This window comes from Humulus lupulus, chromosome 6 (assembly GCF_963169125.1).
Source record: "Humulus lupulus chromosome 6, drHumLupu1.1, whole genome shotgun sequence".
NCBI classification, from domain to species: domain Eukaryota; kingdom Viridiplantae; phylum Streptophyta; class Magnoliopsida; order Rosales; family Cannabaceae; genus Humulus; species Humulus lupulus.
In genome coordinates, this window is record NC_084798.1 from 39685472 (window position 1) to 39694621 (window position 9150).

Here is a 9150-nt window from a genome sequence, read left to right on the forward strand (position 1 = left end):
TTCAAGGGGTTCACAATCAGCACTCCCACGGACAGGACCCCCATAGCTTGAGCATTCGTCGGCACAGAAAGAAAAAGGTTCAGGTGGCAGGTTTTCCTCTAGGAAGACGATTTCAACTATACAATCCTGAAGGGTTGATTTTAGTTGGGAGACATACGTTTCATGCCATGGGGGGAAAAGTAAACCCATGCCACTAGTAATAGATTTGAGTTCATTCTCAAGGCCACGCACCTTCTACCTAAGGTAGGACAACCTCTGTAGATAGAGCATTCACACATTCCCATGGTTAGGGGGTTTGCAAACGTCGGTCTCAGAGTCGGAGAATGAAAATTCGATAAATTCAATACTAGATGGACCTTTAGAACACTACCTAGACGCCATGGGGCAGCTAAGACTCAATGATGTATGTGCGTGAAGACAACCCTATATCTACAACATAAGTATGAAGGGTATAAGAAAAGGACCCATGCATATGTGCTTGATGGGCCGTAAAAAAAAAACCTCTAAGGAACAGGTGCATTTCAACCAGTGGCTCTACCCTCATATAAAAGACAAAGGAAACATGCCCACGGCATTCATACATTCCCAATTACCCAACATGAAGGAGTGTCTTCGTTGCATGAAGGGCATGCCATATATCCTTGGCCACTCCAACTAGACAAACAACTACAGGCTGGAAAATCATTGATAGTCCATAATAGTGTTGCACGCATTCTAAATACACTGTTTGTTGCAGCGTCTCTGGTTTGAACTCCTTCATCCCACAACTTCTTCAATTCTTCTACCACATGCCTCAAAAAGACATCCATGTCCTTCCCAGGTGATTTCAGATTGGGAATCAATAAGGTCAGCATGAATGATGACTCTTTTATGCACAACCAAGGAGGCATACTATATGTGCAGAATATTATCGGCCACATGCTGCAAGATATACTCATGTTACCAAATGGATTAAAACCATCAATGGACAAAGCCAATCGAACATTTCTGGGTTCTTTGGAAAAATCAAGATATCTGGAATCAAATTGTTTCCAAGTACCCCCATCAACAGGATGGTACATCACACAATCTTCTTTCTACCGTCCTGTACTATGCCAAGTCATAACATTTGTTGTATGCCTTGAACCATAAATAAGCTTCAGCCTATGAGTCAAAGGGAAGTACTGCAACACTTTGTGGGCGAATTTTTTGCCCTTTATGTCTTTGTCAACCCATTGGCTCTCACCACATACAGGACAACTATATTTTTGGGAATTCTCCTTCCAGAACAAACAATATTCATACTTGCAAGCATGAATTGATTGATAACCTAACCCTAACTTCCTCATTTTTTTCTTAGACTCATAGAATGAAGTCAGAATTTATTCTCCTTTGGGAATACAAATTTCTTAAACTTCAAAAGTTCATCAAATGAACTATTTGTCCATTTATTCATAACCTTCATGTGCATCATCTTCGCCAAGAAGTTCAAGGAAGACAACCAAGTAAAACCAGGGTATAACTTAGTGTAACGCCCTGGTTACCCCAAGACAGTTACTGTGAAATTTGAATCGTGCTTAACTTGCTAATCGAGTCCTTTGGTTAAAAACGTGCTTCTAGGTGTTATTAATACGATAAGGTGTAAAACCAATCAAAAGGAAAGGATATATTTTATTTAAAACATAAAACTATTCATAGGTCCATAAAACGTTTACAAGTTATTTACAATTCAAAATGGTCATTACAGTTTCAAATTTACAAATCCGTCGACCTAAGCGGAAAAAATAAGGTAAACCCCCTAGTTCCTGTAATGACCCACTAATCTAGACTAATTGGACCATTATCGAAACTATACATAAAACTTACATTTTTACGAAAATACCATAATTTATTGAGTAACTTGAAAATAAGAGTTATTTACAAATAAACAGAATACTAAGAAGGATTTTGGGATCCCATTGTCTTTAAAACAAAACAAGATTTAAAATAAAAGACATTACATAATAATGCGGAAAATACACATAAAAACCATAAAAACATAAAAGGAGACTATATCCTCGAATCGAATAACGCTCGGCCCCTTGACTCCATTCATCATCGATACACATTCTCCAAGCGTCACGAATCTTTCCGCCTCTAAACTTATTTTCCTGCACATAAACAGAAAGGAGTGAGCCTAATGCCCAGTAAGGAAAATCTAACACAAAGTCACATACATAATTTCATAAGAAAACATAAAGACTTAACATAATGCATATAACATACACTTATTATAATGGCCATTATTACTTGGGGTCCCATAGACTAAACAAGCATATGCCCATGGGATTAGTGGGGTCCTACTAGCTAAGTAGGTCATATGCCCATAACCCATTTGGGGTCTTGTTAGTCATATGGGTCATATGCCCAAGCCTACAAACATACACATATACATATCGTAACACTTTTAATAACATAAAACATATAGATAACATAAGCACATAACATGTTGATTCTAGCCTATTTTCCTTACCAAAGTTACCGAGATTATGGACTGAGTTGGGATTGTTGGAACACTCCTAAAACCATAAGAAAGAGTAAGTCTAAAGAAAGGAGATGAAATGAAGAGATGGAAAGACTAAACCATAGAAAACATACTTACCGACTTATATGCTTAAAAGCTTGGATTCCCTAACCAAAATAAGAATAAGGTTAGGGGACTGAGTAGAAGGTTTTGAGAAAGGAAATAACATAAAAATACAGAAAAGAACTAGAGTTTTGGGTTTACCTCAAAGATTGCAAGATCAATCTAACCTTCACCGAAATACTATAGAACTCACTTCCCAAAGTGTTTGATAAGCTTATGATGTTTAAGCTTATAGTTTTTCCCCAAACCAAGTGTTTACACTCTCACACTCACTTAACACTAGCAGCCTCTGAACTTAGAGCAAATGGTGAATAATGGCTGGGTACTAGGTCCTATTTATAGAGTTTGGGAATGAAAATATCTTGATTTTACTTGAATAAAAATAATGGCTTTTTAGGTGAAAATCATTTGAATAATCGTTCAGCAGAGGCTGAAGACTCGTTCAGAAGATGCTGGACTGTTGAAGGAGTTTGAATGGCTGAAAGGAAAAGAATTCAAAAGTATTTGAATTCATGCTGGTGGAGGCGATATATCGCCCCCTATAGGCGATATATCGCCTGGACCTTTGTTCCCGAGGCGACCGTGCATCGATTCGTGTTTTCCGTATCTACGTGCTGCGATATATCGCCCCCTATAGCTGCGATATATCGGCATACGCTGAATATTTAAACACGAATTTACACATTTTTAGCTGAGTTTGAATGGAGTAAACAGCCTTGACTAAGCCCTCAACATGCTCAAAGCTGCTGACTGACCCTATACATTCAAACTTTTACCCTTATTTAATTTAATCCTCAAAAATACTTAATCCTTAATTACCTTTCAAAACATGTGCTTAAAATCCTATTGGTTGATGTCTAAACCTTATAATATAATAATATAATTCTTAATATCAGACACATTAATCAAACCTTAGGTTATACTTAATATTCTTAAACTATAGGTTAAACTTAGAAAATCTATAAGTACTACTATGAGTGTCCAAATAACTCCCGGTCTGAACCAAAAATCCAAAGTAACAATGATAACACTAAACATACTATAATACTACTAAACAATTAGCTAAGTAAAGTTCTTGGACTCTACAGTTCCTTTGAGAACTCCTTGGCCGTGGTGGTCAAGCGGTTGCGTATGTACACATCACCATCTAAGCTCTCCACTCACGGCTGGGTGAGCTTTTCTTTCCCTTTACCTGCACCACATAGCACCCATGAGCCAAAGCCCAGCAAGAAAACTCAATACTACAAGAATATAACATCAACTGATGATCATAATAATAATCCAGGGCTTTTAGCCCTAAATAGAAGAGTGACAATTGTGAAAGTCACTAAGGTGGGTTCCATTCCCTTTACAAATAAGTGATCACCTCACTAGCTTAAACAGAATAAGTGATTGATAAGCAAGTCACCATTGCAAACCAACTGAGTGACCATAGAGTCACTACTGTGGGTTCCGTTCCCTCTAGCCATGTGACGATACGGTCATCTGGGCCTTCTGGCCCCGACTCTGAGTAACTAGTCATAGAACTAGGCAAGCGCTTTTAGTTTTCATCGAACTTAGGGTCGGTCCGCCATTAATGCTCATAATGAGTCATTCAATGAAGATGTCGATTAGATCTAATCTTTTATCGACTCTACGTTCTTGACGCTTATGCCGTTTCTGACTCTTAGGTCAGTAACATACAACTAGTGCTCAGTATCACTATCAAACTTGACTAGTGAGTCACAGCTTCACAGACAGTCTGACTCAATTGCCAATTCTGACTAGTAAGACAGTGCCATTCACAAACAAAAAAGATTTGCTAAGCATTTAATATGCAATCAATGTCCACATTTAAACACTCAACATGCCTCAATAATAACCACGCATGTCATATACGGGGTGCAGTTTTCTTACCTCTGGTTCAAGCGAGAATTAATAAAAGAACGACCCTTGAGAACGATCAGTCTTTTAGTCCCTTAGCGATCACCTAGTCATAACCAAATATGGGATTCCATCAATAAAATGAATAATAAAAAGTTCCCGAACCAAGATCTAGCCTCTGGGACATCAAATCCTACTAAACCGAGTAGTAGGAATGATCTCGAGGCCTAAGGTTTAAGTTCCCATGACAAAAACACATTTTTGGCCAAAAAAGCTGTTAAGGGTCGCGGCCCTACTTCCACCATGCCGCGGCCCGCCTCCCAAATAGAGGCGCCAGCCTCAAGCTCCTGCACCCAATGTTGCCGCATTGCCTCCCAAGCACCACAGCATTGCCTCCCAGCAGCCAAATACCCATGTTTTCTCCCATCAAAACCTCTTTTTTTTTTTCCCTCTTTCAATCCTTCCTAAAACTTACTCAAACATCTCCAAATCCAAAACCAAGTATTACCACAACACAATCAACATACCAACAACAAAACCCAAGCAAATTTTCTCAAAAACCTCCATCTCAACTAATCACTTCAAATTTCTCAGTTGAAAACCATTAGAAAAATAGAGTATAGCTAAAGTTTCATGGATGAATTCTTACCTCAAGCTGGATGTAAGTCCTCTTCAATGGATGAACTAAAGTCATAAGCTCCAAACTTTGATTTCCTAGCTTGGTTCTTCAAATTGGGGTAAAAAATTCCAAAAGAGGAAGAAGGAGGATGATGAACATCAGAAGGGATGAGGAAGCTTTGTTTTGGTAAGCTTCTACAGTCTACATGCTTGATATATATCTTAGGGGTGAAAAGACTATTTTGCCCCTAGGTCATTTAAAGGTTTCTAAAGACTCCCAAGGGTAAAACCGTCCTTTTCAACCTATTTCGTTAATCATAATTAACACCCTCCAATTCCCATTATTCTCGATATTCTCAAATACCAATAATTCATATCCCGTTACCCTTTAATTCCCGGCAATGCTCTAATCACCAAACCACCCCGAGACTCACCCCGAGCCCCGTGCTATTAAACCTGTTATGACCAAATCGATAGTTTGAATTCAAAGATCGTCTCATGCCAAATAACTCGAACAAATCCACATTTAGATGTGGTCTCAACAACAGTTCACCGACATGCATACAAATATACAATTATGCCCTCAACGGGCCAAATTACCAAAATGCTCTTATAATTAAATGTGGACCCACATACATACATTTAACATCACATTATAATATAATTCACATAAACTTGCATATAATCATTTAATGGCATAATAAATCAATTATGGCTTTCCCGACCTACTAATCCAACCACTAAACGGCATTAGGGATTTTGGGGCATACACTTAGCTTCGACCTCTTGAAACAAGTCATCAAATTGATTCTCCGCGCTATTGTCACCACCATCTGAAATTCCTTCATTTACGCCTTCTTCGTTAGTGTCTTGTTCACCAATAACATCATTGATGATGTCAATCATCTCATCAGTCACTGGAGCCCCTTCATCCACTACTAGAGGCATATCAACTTCACCGTGATAGGTCCACTTCACGAATTGCTGCAGTAACCCATATCTGTGTATGACAGCCTCCACCACATCTAGTTTCTGATTCAACATATTAGCACACTGAATGCATGGGCATCTGACTTCTCCCGAAGCATTCACATGATTCTTGGCCATTTGTATAAATGCTTGAAGACCATTCCAAAACTCATCAGAGTTACGTCGTCTATTAGTTAACCAACTCTTGTCTATCATCATAACTGATTCAAGTAGAAAATAAATTATCACAAAGTGATAATCATAAAAAAAAAAAACTACCTTTATTTGCTAATAATTTTTTTATCACCAAAACACTAATTTTTTCAAGTAAATTGTAAAATCTTATTGAATCTTATGAATGAATTATTAAATTTTATGAATATATATTATAAAATTTAATAATTTATTATAAAATTAATTAAATATAAAAATATTTAATTATAAATTTATAAACTTACTATTAATGATTATTATTAATTTCTACTTTTTAATTTTAAAAAATAACAATAGAGTTTTATAATTATAAATTTATTATTTTAATTTCCACTTTATAATTTTATGAATATATATTATCAAATTTTTTGAATGTATTATAAAGTTTCATTATATATACAAATATTTAATTATAAGTTTATTAATGATTGATATTAATTTCTTTGATAATTATCAAATTATTATTTTAATTTTTACTTTTTATTTTTTTTAAAATAACAATAAAGTTTTATAATTGTAAAATTATTTTTTTTAATTTTCAATTTATGATTTTTTTTATAAATTTTTATTAGTCACTTTAAAATTAATTAAAAAATTCAATTACACTAACTTTTAAATTATTTTGTAATGTTTAATATTTCTAAATCTACTAATATCTTGGCAGCATAACGGTTGTAATCTAACATATCCCAAAATTTAAAATGTGCATAAAAACTACAAAATCAGTCCTAGAACATACATATACTAATTATAAACATATAATTATATTAATATAACCTACATAAAATTTTAAAATGCAATTCACATTCACATTTATATAAATAAACATATTCAACTAATATCTCACATAAAATTAAATTAAAATAACATATTCAACAATATATATCTAAAATAACAAATTAAACAACTAACATATTAATATTTAATTACATCAACAAATTAACATATTCAATATTATCTATAATACCCAATTACACAATTATAATCAAATTAACAAACATACAAATCTGAAATGAAAAAAAATAAATTAACACTATCTAGAATAACTAATTACACAATTTGAAAACATAAATTGACATTTTATCAATACATTAATCAATCACAAAAAAAAAACAATACAAAATTTAAAAACAATACCTAAGGGCTCGGGTTGGGGAGTTATCCAAAGGCAAGAGCTCGAGCTCGGGCTCCAATGGAATCTGAAAAGAAAAAAAAACAAAAACTCATTTATACCAAATACAACACATATATTAAAAAAAAAATCTACAATTTTAAGGGCACAATAGAAAGAGTATGGTATAGATTCATGAACCTCATGAAAAAATAGCAAAAAAATGGGTTGGGGAGGCGTCCTACGACAGCGTGCAGCGGTCTAAGGCGGAAGAGAAGCTCTGGATTTTCCTGACTTTTTGCAGAAAATGAAGAAGAAGGCTCTACCTGGGGGGTTATATCACTGTGACCTATAGCGATGACACGCTATAGGTAATGACCAGTCGTCGATGATATCAAATGCACCGTTTCACTCAAACGGTGAGATTGTCGTCGCTGTAGGATAGTGAATAGTACACAAATACTCGCGTGTCCAATTTTGTACTATACAGTGACGACATGCTGTCGCTATAGGTAGTGAAATTTGACTTAAATTTTTTGGCGATTCACATTCCCACGTTTTATTTTAGGTCCTATTGCGACGACACGTTGTCATTGTAGAGTACAAAATAATAGATCCGTGGATTGAATTGAACTCTATAGCAACGACATGTCGTCGCTATAGGGAGTGAAAAATAGGCTACCGTCTCTTGGCGGTTAAGTTCCCTCCCTATCCTATTGCGACGACATGTCGTTGCTTTAGAATAACATATTTCCCTCTTTTTTTTCTACGATTACTCTACAGCGGTAACCAACTCTGGGTGGTTGAGTTTCCTGAGCATCCTACAGCGATAATAGTTCGTCACTATAGACCAACATATTTCACTCTTTTTTTTTCGACGAAGACCCTACAGCGACGACATGTTGTCACTATAGAGTCACTTCCCGCCTCGTGTTCCCTCCAAATTCCTGATACCCTCTGTAGCTTAATTTTTTTATAAATTAAGAAAAAATAATTTTTCGTGGATTTTTCTTACACACAACGACGACTTTGTACTCGTCACAATAGATGTTGTCGTTGTAGAGTATTTTTCTTATAGTATAGATTTCGGCAAGCTTACTTTTTCTAAGGGAAATATTTTTGTAGGGAAGTGATATGCTTGTGATGACATGTTTAAACTTTGTGCCTCCATTGATCATTTGAACAATAAAGCTTCTAGTTCTTCTTGTTATTTGCTTGACTCAAATTCTGTTACTTTGTGGCATGTTAGACTTGATTGATTAATTGTGATAATGTTAAGCATGATAAGTGTGAACTATTGTAAAATCTAAAATGGTTAAGAAACATTTTCCAAGTGTTTATAGAAATTCTAAATTGTTAGATTTGATACATAGTGATTTATGTGAACAAAAAAGGCATGTTGACTAGAGGAGAAAATACATATTTTATTACTTTCATAGATGATTACTCTAGATTCACATGTGTATATTTTCTTAAGAACAAAGATGAAACATTTGATGTGTTTAAAGCTTATAAAGTAAAAGTTAAAAATCAATTAGAAAGGAAAATAAAAGTGCTTAAAAGTGATAGGGGTGGTGAATATTTTCCAAATGATTTCAATATGTTTTTTTGAAGAGTATGGAATAATACATGAATGTACAGCCCAATATACTCCACACTACAAGAAATTCACTCTATAGTGATGACTTCTATTGCGATGACAATGATGTTGTTGTAATAGAGCACATAAAACCATAAAAATTGGATTTTTATTTTTTTATTATAAACCTAC